A 15,753-nucleotide genomic window follows, 5' to 3' on the forward strand; every position below is an offset into this window, starting at 1 on the left:
AGAGAAGCAGCGTGGCTCAGTGGAAAGAGCACGGGCTTTGGAGTCAGTGGTCAGGGGTTCAAATCTCGGCTCTGCCAATTGTCAGCTGTGTGACTTTGGGCAAGTCACTTAACTTCTCTGGGCCTCAGTAACCTCATCTGTAAAATGGGGATTGACGTGAGCCCCCCATGGGACAACCTGATCACCTTGTAACCTCTCCAGCGCTTTGCACATAGTAAGCACTTAATAAATGCCATCAAAAAAAAATTATCTCTGGGGGCTCTTTCTTATGGAAGTCTAGTTCTGTTCATTGTCACAATGTTGACTATACCACCAATAAAAGGGCAAACAGGGCCAACCCACCCTCTTTATAAATAACTGCTGAAATCCTCTGTACTCAACCACTGCATCAGAGAACATCAGGATGCTAGCTTCCATTCCTTAGCTTTCTATTTGTCGTAACTCTGCAAGATTAAAGTTCAACAGGTGTGGTTATGGTTCTCTGGTGAATTTGTTGAGATAAGAAATGTTTAGGGCACATTTTCAAGGCTCTTCCGCATTCAGGGTGGAGTGCACTCGATGATAATGGCATTTGTTAAGCACTTACTATGTGTCAAGCACAGTTCTAAGCACTGGGGTAGACACAAGCTAATCAGATTGGACACAGTCTCTGTCCCGTTTTACAGAGGAGGTGACTGGGGCACAGAGAAGTGAAGTGACTTGCCCAAGGTCACACAGTAGACAAGTGCCAGGATTAGAACCCAGGTCCTTCTGACTTCCACACCTGTGCTCCATCCACTAGGCCATGCTTCCTCAGGCTGTCCAGACATACAGACTGTAACTGGATGCCACCCCACCAAGTGACCAATATTGCAAACCATCTACTTGCACTGGTGTTCTGAGTCAGATGGTCGGTAGTCCACGTGCATAAACTGTTTTCACCGTAGTGGAAATGGCTTGTACTAAGCCATCCATACCCTCTCATCTAGGGCCCTGTGATAGCATCATGCTTTGAGAGAAACTAGCTGAGATTAGGGGGTGCAGTCTATGGCAAATTATATCACCGTACTCTCTCCGCTTCACCACTTTGTCACACTGTCGGTATCTGGCACTCACTCCTACTATTAAGAGCGTTAGGTTCTTTTACTATACAGAATAGTGGCTGACAGATAAATCCTTGGGAGTAAATTGGGGTGTAGAAGACAGAGTAATAGCTAACTGAAAAATCTGAAGAGCTTTGAAAGGGTAAAGCAGCCTCATGGTTGAGTAGATACAGTATGGGCAAGGGAGTCAGGAGGTTCTGGGTTCTAATTCTGGCTCAGGTACTTGTCTGCTGTGTGACCTTGGGCAAGTCAATAAGTTTTTCTCTGCCTCAGTTACCTCATCTGTAAAATGGGGATTGAGGCTGTGAGCCCTAAACACAGGGCATGGACTGTGTCCAACCTGATTAGCTTGTGTCTACCCCAGTGCATATGTGCTCGGGTGGGGATGGAGGGGGAGTGGAAAAGGAATAAATGGAACAGAACAAAGAGACAAAAAAAAGACAAACACTAAATTCAACTGGCCCAAATGATCCAGTTTTTTTGTTTTGTTTAAATGCTCAGGGGTGGGGTAAGTGTGCAGTATCCCCCTTAAGCAAACAACCCCATCTGTTGGAAGTCCTCAAGGGGTTCAGCCTGTCGGTATCCCCAGAGGCAGCAAACAAGCCTACAATACTGCCATGTGACTTGGATTCAAGCCGCTTCTTAGGAAAACCTGTACACCTAGGGACACGAAGACCTTTACAGAGGGAAGGGAATGTGACTACCAACTCAGTTACATTGTACTCTCCCAAGCATTTAGTATAGTGCTTAGTTGCACACAGTAAGTACTCAATAAATACCATTGATTGAAAAGAATCTTAAAAATCTCTCTCTCCCAGCAGGCTCCATTACAGTCTGTTTATACTAATACTTAAGTTTGCATCTACAAAGTCACAGCCAGATACCCCAGTGTCAGATTCTGGCATAACATGACTGAGTTGTGTCTTTGTCCTTGCCTAGTACAGCCACAGAACATTATCACCATGAATTTAGTGGATTGCATTACCACCAGCCCACAAAACCCAAAACATGAAACACACTTCTCAGAGCAGGAAATTAAGAGTAAGGGCAAACATACCTTGTGAATGAATTCAAGTCTCTCTTCACACCATGATATAGCAAAGAAACACCTCAAAGAAAAGATATCAAAAACAGGGAAGGAAATGAAAGATGGAGGGAAGGAGAAATTCTCTAGGATGTGGCAAGGACTGACTTAACTGGGGTGAGGGTGGGAAAGCAGTATTTGTGAACCAATGGGAATAAACAAGACCTGCCTGTATCTAATTTAGACTTAATAAGGTAGTTTACTGAATGCTAATTAAATACTCAGTGGCTGTTACCAACTGTGGTGATTAACTTAATTTTGAATTAACTAAGCAATAAATGCTTAACTGAACTTCTATTAAATTTCCCCCCAACAAGTGAGAAATATGGAGTTGTTAATTGACAATAAACAAGATAGTTATGGCAAGTTAGCTGATGTTTTATTACCTTAAGATAACTGCCTTATTAAATCTAACCTATTTTATCTGAAAAGGAAATATGTCATCCCTCTTTATAAATCCGAATTACTTTCTTGATAGGGAAAATATATCAATTCTGCTCCTTATGCAGTGTGCTCTAGTGGAAAGAGCAAGGGCTGGGAGTCAAGACACCAGAGTTCTAATCCTGACTCAGACTTGTCCAAGGTCAAACTGATGGCAAATGGCAGTTAGCTTCTCTGTGCTTCAGTTTCCTCACCTGTAAAATGGAGACTGAATACCTGCTCTCCCTCCCACATAGCTTGTGTGTCCCATGTGGGGCAGGGCTTGTGTCTGATCTGATTTTCTTGCATCAGTGTATAGTATAATAAGCATTTAACATGCCAAAATCGTTACCAATATTATTATTAATATTGTTGTGAGGCATAACAGCATCTACAATGGCAATCTAAGATGTTTGGGGATCTTAATTTTTAGTTTGTTTTAAGGAAAGAATGCAAGAGTAGCAAAAGGCACTAGGACAGCCATTCTCAACCTCACTGGGAAACTATTACCACTCTGTAAAGAGCCTTGAAGATCCCTAAACCCAATTCCCTTACTACTGACAGACAGCTAAAACACTTGCTTTACGCCAACCACCAGCCAATCTTGGAAAGATGAGAGCAGTAATCCTTCGACTCAGGCTTCTTCACAAAGCAGACCCCGCCCCGACCCTTTACATTTTGCATTTAATACATTATTACCCACTCAACACTAAGCAGCCATAAAGTGTGAACCCACAAAAGACACAGTCCTTTCACTTCAGAAAGAAGTCCACAGCTGTTGCAACTTCATTCTGTCACAAAGTGCTTAATGCACAAAAGGTGCTTAGTTTTTGTTGAAAATGTTTTGGAGGTTTTGAGATTTAAAACAAAGTCCTTGACTTCAGGAATACAAATGAAGGGAATCCTTCTCCCAGTTTAATAGGCAAAATTTTTACCTCTTTTATCATCAAAAGTTGTTTTACCTATGTAAGCCTCATAGGATACTTTGTAGAAAGCTCAAGCACATTCCAACTCCTTAGCATCTTAAAAATTAAAGGTTTGGTGGGGGGGGGGGTGTTTATACCAAACAAAGCTTGAAAAAAAAAAAACTTGTAGAAAATACTTAGAATATAGACCCAATACCCACAATTCACCCAATGTACCTCCTGGAATATTTGCAACATCACAGGTCATGTCAGGCAATTGATGCCTATCTGAGGATTGGAGTAGTGTGTGTGTAAAGAGTGGGCAGTAATTACTGGCTATATCACAGCCAAAATCCGATCTCAATTCTATTCAATTCAATGAAAACAAAAAGAAACCCAGCAGAGTGGAAACTTTAAAATCAAGAGACTCAATTCAAGTCATACTAGTACCACGGGACTACTGCGTGGGATTCTAAATAGTCACTGCAAATGAGTTTTGGGTAAGTCGGTCTTCTCTGCTGAGAGGGTTTGGGAACTGCTGGAATGCCTGTGGCCTGATAGGGATACAAACTACAGTACCCATGCAGGTCCCTAACTTGGAGTCAAAACTCCCCTGAGTTTTCTGCCGTTTTGTCAACTTTGGCCAGCCAGCAGCATTCTGCACAGAGTAAGAGCTAAATAAATTCCATTGATTGATTCTAAGGGTGTTCAGAAATTCTAAGGGATTCTATAAATACCCTTTCATCATCCTCTCCAATGGCACTTACTATGTGCAGATCAGTATACTAAACACTCATGAGAGTACTAGACAACAAAGTTGGTAAATATGTTCCCTACCCACAACAACCTTACAATCTAGAAGCAGAGAGGCTTAATGGAAAGAGCACGGGCTTGGGAGTCAGAGGCCGGGGGTTCTAATCCCAGCTCCTCCACTTGTCAGCTGTGTGACCTTGGGCAAGTCACTGAACTTCTCTGTGCCTCAGTTCCCTCATCTGTAAAATGTGGATGAGGACTGTGAGCCCTATGTGGGACAACCTGATTACTTTGTATATACCCCAGAGCTTATAACAGTACTTGGCATTCATTCATTCAATGTTATTTATTCATTCATTCTTTCAATCGTATTTATTGAGCGCTGTGTGCAGAGCACTGTACTAAGTGCTTGGGAAGTACAAGTCATCAACATATAGAGACGGTCCCTACCCAACAATGGGCTCACAGTCTAGAAGGGACTTGGCACATAATAAGTGCTTAAACAAATACCAACATTATTATTATTATTAGAAGCAATCCAGGATTTGGCACTACCATAGGGTTCTTAAGACTGTGGCAATAACACAGAAATGCTTTTCAGTGGCACAGCACCCCTCTCACAGTACTGTAATAGGAATGCCAGGGCAACGGATGACCATGACCACAGACGGGCTTCAGCTGCAGATAGTACTCATGAGGACATGCTGGTGCTCCAACTTGCTTAGTGTTTTGGGGTATCAATCCTCATGGCTGCAAAGGCTTAGGTATTTGAATCAGGTGCTGACAAAAGAGTGCCAGCCCAAATCTAACCAAGCCTTTCTGCCTTTCAAACTCATCTGAAAGAAGACATCAGTCACCAACCCAGCTCCATCAATGTTTTTCTTTTAAGAAGCCAAAGGGATGATTTGCTAGTTAGACTGTAAGCTTGCTGTGGGCAGGGAATGTGTCCACCAACTTGGTGATATTGTATTCTCCCAAGTGCTTAGTATAGTGTTCTGCACACAGTAAGTGCTCAATAAATACGATGGAGTGTTGATTGCTAGTAACTCAAACATCCACCTCAGATTTCAACACACACCATCAGTTCCTCAGAATGATTAACATTCCTGCATGGCCATTTAAAATCATGGTTTTTATTTTCCCCAGGGAGCCAAAAGAGTATATTTTCTATTTAAAACAACTGGAAAAGTATAGGCATTACTAGACTGTAAGGTCCACTCTAGAAGTCAATTTGTTGTGGCAGGGAACATGTTTACGAACTCTGCTGTCCTGTACAGAAGCAGCGTGGCTCAGTGGAAAGAGCACGGGCTTTAGAGTCAGTGGTCATGGGTTCAAATCCCAGCTCCGCCACTTGTCAGGTGTATGACTTTGGGCAAGTCACTTAACTTCTCTGTGCCTCAGTTACCTCATCTGTAAAATGGGGATTAAGACTGTGAGCCCCACGTGGGACAACCTGATCACTGTAACCTCCCCAGCACTTAGAACAGTGCTTTGCACATAGTAAGTGCTTAATAAATGCCATTATTATTATTATTACTCTTTCCAAGCACTTAGTGCAATATTCCACATGCATTAAGTGCTCAATAAATATGATTTATTGAATAAGGGTAGGGAGTTGTATTTTCTTGTGAGATCCAGTGGGGTACAGTATTTAGTACTCAATAAAGTTTACCCATATGAATAATGTTGGGGTGGAGGTTAGGGCAAGCATGAAGATACCCAAATGCTATTTTTTTAACTACTTAATAGTGAAGAATAGTTCCATGATGCTAATCTTGAGGTACATTCAACATTTCTTTGTTAAGATACAATTAACAATCAATAGCACTAGCCCTACCCAAACTTTGTAGATCCTATGTCTTGATGGAGACACTTCAAATATTAGAAAGTTATATAATGCTGGGCATTCATCAAGCTAACTAGGCAAGTAAGAATTGCCCTGGTATTTTTCATCTATTCATCCTCTCTCCCCACGCTTCTCCCCTTTAAATCACAGCTGCTCCTCTTCCTTCAGGGACCTTTACTAATTCTACCTATTGCCCACCCTGACCCTTCCTCCTCCATCCATTTCCTTATTGCAGCTGTACAGCTGCATATGATGATAATAATAATGGCATTTATTAAGTGCTTACTATGTGCAAAGCAATGTTCTAAGCACTGGGGAGGTTACAAGGTGATCAGGTTGTCCCACAGGGTGCTCACTGTCTTAATCCCATTTTACAGATGAGGGAACTGAGGCAAAGAGAAGTTAACTGACTTGCCCAAAGTCACACAGCTGACATTGCTGGCCTTACCTCCCCTATTTGAACTTGCCTTTTCTCTCATGTGAATTGTAAACTATTCGAATGAAGGCAAGAAGCATTTTTTTATCTGCATCAGGGCTGCCAAATTTTCATTATTTTAGTGTCTGTCTCCACCCACTAGACTATAAACTCCTTGAGAGCAGGGATGCTAATTCTCTGATGGTGAGCCCCACATGGGACAGGTGCTGTGTCCAACCTGATTTGCTTTTACCCACCCCAGAGCTTAGTACAGTGCCTGGCACAAAGTAAGTGCTTAGCAAATATCCTTGTTGTTATTATTATAATTATTATTAAGGCCCCAGTCAAGTCAGAGCTCAGGAGTGCAGAAAAACTTCCCACATGGACCCCAAAACTCATGGGAGGTTAACTTGGTCCTCAGACCCCCCACTGGAGATATGTGGATGTGGCTGGGGGAGCCTCTATTCCATCCCTGTAGTCCAACAGGAGTGAGAAGAATCCTTTTCCCATCCCCCAAGTTCAAAGGTCACATCAGGTAGCTACAGGCTGTCAGCACCAGGCTAAAGCCAGAGTCACCAAGTTGGCTCCAATTCTGGCTGGCCCCCATCCAGCTCCAAGATGCAGGTGGGAATTAGGGGGCCGGTTGCCAGGTGTCACCAGTCTGGAACGGATGCAAAACAGGACACTTTTATGTCCTGTCTTTTAAATTTTTCACGGTGGAGCCTTCCTCTGCCCAGGCTCCTGCTGCTGAGATCCACAGCTCACCCTGGTTACCACAGTTCATATGGACCTGAGAGGCACATCAAATGCTCTAAAGCAAACGGGGCAGGGGGGAGTTCAAGGGTCCCCCCTTGCAGAAATGCTCTAGGAACTCCTGGAACAGACATACTTCTCCATCAGCATTCAAAACAGTATCACCAACACAGCATGCTCAGCTTAACATACGGGACATCACAAGCATCTCCTTATCTGGTGTTCATGAGGCCTACTATTACTGGTCACCCTGGGCAATCTAGGGTAAGGATAATGGCTTTCTCTTCACAGGTTGTTTCTACCGGATCAGTGACTCCCTCTATCCCCAGTGCACTTGGCTCCCCTGGTAAACACGTGGGTTCCCAATAAATATCTCCTGCCTGACAGAGGCTGACAGACAGTTATGAGGCATCAGCGTGAGCTCTCATTTTCATTCAATGTCTGAACATTTTCTCCCCTCTACAAGACAGGAATATCAACAGTGGTCCTTGTCATGGGGTGTTGAGGCCATAAGTTAGAATGATCATTAAGGTATTTTGCATGTAAAAAGTATTGTGAAAATATTTAAACAATAATGAATGTATTGGGGTGACTATGCAAAGGGAAAAGGGGATGAAAATGGGCAGGTTAAAAGATGAAAAGATCAACAGTGCATCTTCTTAAAAAAACCCACAAAAGATAACTTTTAAAAAGACTACGAGACCCTTTAAATACTAAGAAAACTAAAAAGGTCCAACAGGTAGAACACTGAAGAATCAGTCGGCCTGCCTGTATTTAACAAGTGGCAGTTACTGAGAGGCAGTCAGTGTAAGGATAAAAGGAGCATGCATTACTATAGTTGTTAATCCACTTATTTTATTGCTGTTGAATTCAAAGTGTACAAGATTGTTTTATGTCTTTTTCGGAGTCTCAGTTATCTATCTCCATATGTGCTATTCTCTCCTCCCTAATACCTACTCTCAAGTAAAGCACCAGGATAAAGATTGTCCTGAACAGTGAAAAGAATATGAATGCACTCAATTATCTTTAAAAAAAAAGCCTCACAGCTCCACGATAAATTCAGCAGCATCTATCCGCCAGGTGCATCTACCTGGTTTCAAGATGTCTGGGCTTGCAAGGAGGAAAATGGGCTCAGACTCTCAGCATGGCTAGAATAGAGAAGAATAGCGAGTGTGAAGGGAAGAAATTATCATGGAATAAATCCTATTTAGAGGATACTTTTTCCCTGTTCCCATAATTTCAAACAACACAACACTTCCCCAACGCCTTTTCCTGGAGAACTCAAAGCCCTTCGCAAAGCTTGATGCACACTCAGACCAAACAGATGCAGCTGGAGGAAGGGCAGATGCTTCTCAACCTTTCACAGGTGGAAAATGGAGGAACAGAGATGGAACAGAACAAGAAGGGCTGACTTGATTTCTAGTTCACAGGGGATTGTTAAATTTCAGTGCGCTGACTCCATTAGGGCTACTGAAGAGTTGGGAAAAGGGGACAGATGCCGTGGACTTACTGGCCTTAGGGTCTTTGCCCCCAGCCACTGGGGGAGAGGGGTCCACAATGCTGCCTCTGACAGAATCCCCATTCACCCCTGCCTCTGTTCCAGCTGGTGCTGGCATTAGAGGAAGTAGCATGGTAAAGGGGATAGAGCACAGACCTGGGTGTCAGAAAGTCATGGGTTCTAATCCCAGGTCTGCCACTTTTATGCTGTGTGACCTGGGCAAGTCACTTCACTTCTCTGTGCCTCAGTTACCTCATCCATAAAATGGGGGTTGAGACTGTGAGCCCCACTTGGGACAGGGACTGTGTCCAACGTGATTTGCCTGTATCCACCCCAGCGCTTTGTACAGTGCCTGGCACACAGTTAGGACTTAAATACCATCATCATCATCATCATCAGCTCATAATAATAATAATAGCATTTATTAAGTGCTTACTATGTGCAAAGCACTGTTCTAAGCACTGGGGAGGTTAAGGGAAGTACCTACCAAGTCTGTTGTACTGTTCTCTCCCAAATGCTGAATATACTGCTCTGCACACAGCAAGTGTCCAATAAATACCATTGATTGATACCCAAGGTGAGGAAGGAAGCCTCCCACCCCCTTTAGACTGCAAGCCCTGTGTGGACCAGAGACAGTGTCTGATCTGCTTCTCTTGTATTTCCTCCAGCGCTTAGCCTGGCACTTGACACACAGTGTGTGTTTAACAAATGATAATAATAACTGTGGTATTTGCTAAGCACTTACTATGTGCCAATGACCATTTCAGAACGAGCTCTTCTTGTTGGCACAGTTGGAACCAGAGGCCCATTTGGACCTGTTGGACTCCACAGGTTCCGCACCTTAGCAATGGAATGGGTCTGGCTCCACACTCGGTGAAGTACACCAATTTTTCCCTCTGGCTGCTTAGGTACAGCTTTAAGTCTCGTGTGTTGGAATGGGTGAAATGAGGTCATCAGTCTTCCTACATGAGAAGGACTCTTGTCAGAGAACAACACTCCCTCTCCCTTCAGCATCTTGGATCAGTACCCTTGGGGCATTTGGTACTCACCCCACTCTCGGCTCCACATCACTTATGTACATATCTATATTTATATTAATGTCTATCTCCCCAGATAGACTGTAAGCACCTTGTGGGTAGGGATCATTTGTCCACCACCTCTGCTGTATTGTACTCTCCCAAATGTTTAGTATGGTGCTCTGCCCACAATAAATGCTCAATAAATACCCTTGATTGATCTCTTCTGCTGCTCTCTCCAGTGGAGGCCTCTTCTTCTCCCACTCCCCCAGACTCACCGGAAAAGGAGGAGGTGTCGGTTTCCTTCTCGTCCCCCAATGTCGCTTTCTCACTATCCCTCCTCCCCCTTCCCTTTCCTTCCTTTGAAGCCCACATTATTCGCCTCTAGCACCCCCTCCAGATTCTTGTAGCCATCATCCTCCGCCCCCCCACCCGGCCCCACCTCCAACTTCTTTAACTATTTTGACCCCTTCCTCACCTTCCTTTTCTCTTTTTCCATGACCACTCTGATCCTCAGAGACTTCAACATCCACATGGATATACCTGATGACTCCTCTGCTGCCCGCCTTCTATCTCTCCTTGATGCTGCCAACCTCTTGCTCCACCCCACCTCACCCACTCACCAACTTGGTCATACCCTCAACCTCATCATCTCTTACCGCTGCACTGTGTCCACCCTCACCAACTCTGAAATCCCTCTCTCTGATCATAATCTTCTCACCTGCCTCCTCACTCACACTCCTTTCCCCTGTAAATCCATATTACTCCCTCACAGAGATCTCTGCTCTCTTGACCCCATCCATCTTTCTTAGTGCCTCACACCCCACCTCGCCTCCCTCTCCTCTCTACCCAGTCTTGATGATCAGATTACTGCTCTCAACTCTACCCTTTCTACTCAGCTTGACTCACTCGCTCCCCTTTCCCTCCGCCGCTCTCGTACCACTAACCCACAGCCCTGGATCACTGCCACTGTCCGCCTCCTTCGCTCTTATGCTCGAGCTGCCGAACGCTGCTGGCGAAAGTCTAAACGCCAGGCCAACCTCGTTCACTTGAAGTTTATCCTTTCCTGCCTTAACTCAGCCCACTCCTCTGCCAGACAAAACTATTTCTCCTCCCTTATTGACACCCATGCCCATCACCCCCGCCAGCTCTTCCGTACATTCAACTCCCTTTTCAGGCCCCTGGTTCCTCCCCCTCCTCCTTCCCTCACCCCCAAAGATCTGGCCTCCTATTTCATTAACAAAATTAAATCCATCAGGTCCTACCTCCCCAAAGTCACTTCCCCCCCTTCTCCAACCCCCCAGCTCTCAACACTCTCTGCTACTCTCCCATCCTTCCCAGCAGTATCCTCAGAGGAGCTCTCCTCCCCCCTCTCAAGTGCTACTCTGGCCACCTGTGCTTCTGACCCTGTTCCCTCTCATCTCATGAAATCTCTCGCTCCGTCCCTTCTCCCCTCTTTAACTTCCATCTTCAACGGCTCACTCTCCACTGGTTGCTTCCCCTCTGCCTTCAAACATGCCCATGTCTCTCCCATCCTAAAAAACCCTCTCTTGACCCCACCTCACCTTCCAGTTATCACCCCATCTCCCTCCTACCATTCCTTTCCAAACTCCTTGAACGAGTTGTCTACACGCGCTGCCTCGAATTCCTCAACACCAACTCTCTCCTCGACCCCCTCCAGTCTGGCTTCCGTCCCCTACATTCCACGGAAACTGCCCTCTCAAAGGTCACCAATGACCTCCTGCTTGCCAAATACAACGGCTCATACTCTATCCTAATCCTCCTCGAACTCTCAGCTGCCTTCGACACCGTGGACCACCCCCTTCTCCTCAACACGCTACCCAACCTCGGCTTCACAGACTCTGTCCTCTCCTGGTTCTCCTCTTATCTCTCTGGTCGTTCATTCTGTCTCTTTTGCAGGCTCCTCCTCCCCCTCCCATCCCCTTACTGTGGGGGTTCCCCAAGGTTCAGTGCTTGGTCCCCTTCTGTTCTCTAGCTACACTCACTCCCTTGGTGACCTCATTTGCTCCCACAGCTTCAACTATCATCTCTATGCTTATGACACCCAAATCTACATCTCTGCCCCTGCTCTCTCCCCCTCCCTCCAGGCTCGCATCTCCTCCTGCCTTCAGGACATCTCCATCTGGATGTCTGCCCGCCACATAAAACTCAACATGTCCAAGACTGAACTCCTTGTCTTCCCTCCCAAACCCTGCCCTCTCCCTGACTTTCCCATCACTGTTGATGGCATTACCATCCTTCCCATCTCACAAGCCCGCAAACTTGGTGTCGTCCTTGACTCCGCTCTCTCATTCACCCCTCACATCCAAGCCGTCACCAAAACCTGCCGGTCTCAGCTCTGCAACATTGCCAAGATCCGCCCTTTCCTCTCCATCCAAACCGCTACCCTGCTCGTTCAAGCTCTCATCCTATCCCGTCTGGACTACTGCATCAGCCTTCTCTCTGATCTCCCATCCTCGTGTCTCTCCCCACTTCAATCCATACTTCATGCTGCTGCCTGGATTGTCTTTGTCCAGAAACGCTCTGGGCATGTTACTCCCCTCCTCAAAAATCTCCAGTGGTTACCAATCAATCTGTGCATCAGGCAGAAACTCCTCACCCTTGGCTTCAAGGCTCTCCATCACCTCGCCCCCTCCTACCTCAACTCCCTTCTGTCCTTCTACAGCCCAGACCGCACCCTCCGCTCCTCTGCCGCTAATCTCCTCACCGTGCCTCGTTCTCGCCTGTCCCGCCGTCAACCCCCGGCCCACATCATCCCCCTGGCCTGGAATGCCCTCCCTCTGCCCATCCGTCAAGCTAGCTCTCTTCCTCCCTTCAAGGCCCTACTGAAAGCTCACCTCCTCCAGGAGGCCTTCCCAGACTGAGCCCCCTCCTTCGTCTCCCCCTCGTCCCCCTCTACACCTCCCCGTCTTACCTCCTTCCCTTCCCCACAGCACCTGTATATATGTATGTCTGTACATATTTATTACTCTATTTTACTTGTACATATCTATTCTATTTATTTTATTTTGTTAATATGTTTGGTTTTGTTCCCTGTCTCCCCCTTCTAGACTGTGAGCCCACTGTTGGGTAGGGACTATCTCTGTATGTTGCCAACTTGTACTTCCCAAGCACTTAGTACAGTGCTCTGCACACAGTAAGCGCTCAATAAATACGACTGATTGGTTGATTGATTGCCAAGTACTATACTAAGCCTTCGGTTTAGATACAAGATAACCACATCCCATATGGGGCTCACGGTCTAATCATAAGGTAGGGCAGATAGTGAATCCCCATTGTAGAGATTAGGGAATTGAGACAGAGAAGTGACTTTCTCAAGGTCACACAACAGGTAACTGGCCGAGCTGAGATTAGAACTGAGGGTCTCTGATTTCCAGGCCTGTGCACTTTCCATTAGGCCACGCCGTTTGCTATTATTAAATAATAATAATGATGATGGCATTTGTTAAGCACTTACTATGTGCCTGGCACTGTTATAGCACTGGGGTAAATACAAGGTAATTAGGTTGGACACAGTCCCTAACCCACCTGGGGTTCACCGTCTTAATCCCCACTTTACGGATGAGGTAACGGAGGCACAGAACAGTGAAGTGACTTTGCCACTTGTCTGCTGTGCGATCTTAGGCAAGTCGGCATTAGAACTCACATCTTCTGCCTCCCAAGCCCCTGCTCTTGCCAGAGGTAATGGGTTCAAATCCGGGCTCTGCCACTTGTCATCTGTGTGACTTTGGGCAAGTCAGTTAACTTCTCTGGGCCTCAATTATCTCATCTGTAAAATGGGGATTAAGACTGTGCACCCCACGTGGGACAACCTGATCACCTTGTAAACTCCCCAGTGCTTAGAACAGTGCTTTGCACATAGTAAGTGCTTAATAAATGCCATTATTATTACTAGGCCATGCTGCTTCTCTATTGTTAAATTATTATCATTATGCTGAAGAACAGGGCACATTTGTACTATGTGGGCACACCTGAGCCTTATAACCCTCTAAACAGCTGACTGTAACCAGCCTTCGAGTTAACTCTTGCCTCCTCACCCTCCCACCACGGGTCAGAATTTTTGTCGGATGAGTAGGAAAGGAATTTGGATTACGCATACTCAACAACCCCGTGGGGAGAGGGCAGGTCGGGAGGAAAAAGAGCATGAGCTAATAAGACCAGTTGTGGCTTTCTTGCCCACGCTGGGCTGGGGGCAGGGGCTCTGGGGGTGAAACTGGAGTGCCAGTCCTGGGGTGGCATCACCTCTGACGGTGGCCCTGCTGGACTAGGAAGGCGAGGAGCTCCTTCCAGCCCGGTGGAGGGGGGAGGCGACCGACCCTCCCGAGGGCTGAGCCCAAATCCATCCACCCTGGGTGCAGCAGGCCCACTTGTTGCCGGAAAACCGAGGGAAAGTCCGGGTCGGCCGGGTGGCAGCCCCGCCCCCTGAAAGAAAAATGGGGAGGGGACTGGGGGGAAACGATCCCACTTCCTCTGGGGCTCATCTTGGAGCAAGGCAAGAGGTGCAGAAGGCCCCCCGAGTGCACGGATCCCAGATCCCGGGGAAACCGAGGCACGGGAGGGGGGCAGGGGCGTCGAGCCTTGTGCAAAGCAGTGGGCCTCGGCCCTGGCAGGGGGGGAAGCAAGACAGAAAACTGGAGCAAAGCTTGGCACCCCGGACTCGCTCGTCTGCACAGCTTGCAGCGCAGCAGGCGGGGAGGGAGGGGGAGAAAAGCGGCGGGGAAGGGAGGGAGGAAGGGGAGGGGGTAAGTAGCATTTGCAACAATACCTCGGGGAGCCAGAGCGGCAGCGGCAGCAGCGAGAGGAGGAGGAGGAGGCGGAGGAAGAAGAGAAAGAGGAGGTGCCCCAGCTGCAGCAGGGACTCCCCTCCCCCCATTGTCCCAAGGAGCGACCCCCCACCCTCTTGTCCCTGCAGGGGTTGCACCTTAGCTCCAAGCACCCCCCTCCTCCCCAATCCCTGCCCAGGACAGCAGCTGTGCATCCTGTCTGCAGCCCTTACCTTGCTCTCCCGCTTTTTAAAGCTACCGAATCCAGAGGGGGAGGATTAAAAAAAAAAAAAAAAAACTCACCCAGGGCCAAGGAGCAAACCCACAAACAAAAAGTGAAACTTCTGCAGAGCTGGAGCTGCTGGTTGGTGCTTCCCACCCCCCCACACACACAACACACACACTCCTTCCTATTCCCACCCCCCCCCTCCTCATTCTCCCTGACGTCAGGGGCCCGAATTCCTGACTTTCCCCACGGCAGATTTGTCCATGTAAGGTATGGGGAAGGCGGGTGCCAGGGCGATGCAAGGGAAAGGCGAGGAGGGGGGAGAGATTGGAGGTGGCTGCAAGCTGCCTCCTCCGAGGTGGAAGCGGCGAGGGGAAGAGGAGGGGAATGGCCCCGGTGCTTCGTGGCAGAATTAGAGGCGAAGGAGGAGCTGGCGAGTGCAGTGCTTGAGGAAGTGGCAAGGCTGCAGAGGGCAAAAGTTGTCTTTGCATTCATTCGTTCAGTCGTATTTATTGAGCGCCTACTACGTGCAGAGCCCCGGACTAAGAGAAGCAGAGTGACTCAGTGGAAACAGTCCGGACTTGGGAGTCAGAGGTCAATCAATCAATCGTATTTAATAATAATAATAGTAATAATGTTGGCATTTGTTAAGCGCTTACTATGTGCGAAGCACTGTTCTAAGCGCTTGGGGGGATACGAAGTGATCAGGTTGTCCCACAGTCTTAATCCCCATTTTACAGATGAGGTCACTGAGGCTCAGAGAAGTTAAGTGACTTGCCCAAGGTCACACAGCAGACATGTGGCGGAGCCGGGATTCGAACCCATGACCTCTGACTCCAAAGCCCGTGCTCTTTCCACTGAGCCACGCTGCTTCTCTGTTTTATTAAGTGCTTAGTGTGTGCAGAACACTGTACTAAGCGCTTGGGAAGTACAAGTTGGCAACATATAGAGATGGTCCCTACCCAACAGCG

General features: G+C 47.1%; 1 protein-coding gene across 1 annotated transcript in view; it reads right to left on the reverse strand.

Annotated features, from left to right (window-relative positions):
- Nucleotides 1-14,942, reverse strand: part of LOC119930838 (LIM domain containing preferred translocation partner in lipoma) — a 728,061-nt gene extending 713,119 nt beyond the window's left edge. The window contains 1 exon segment of the mRNA XM_038749542.1: nucleotides 14,860-14,942. The gene's annotated coding sequence lies outside the window, so the exon portion shown is untranslated.
- Between the last annotated feature and the right edge of the window lie 811 nt (nucleotides 14,943-15,753).

This window comes from Tachyglossus aculeatus, chromosome 7, assembly GCF_015852505.1.
Source record: "Tachyglossus aculeatus isolate mTacAcu1 chromosome 7, mTacAcu1.pri, whole genome shotgun sequence".
Taxonomy (NCBI): domain Eukaryota; kingdom Metazoa; phylum Chordata; class Mammalia; order Monotremata; family Tachyglossidae; genus Tachyglossus; species Tachyglossus aculeatus.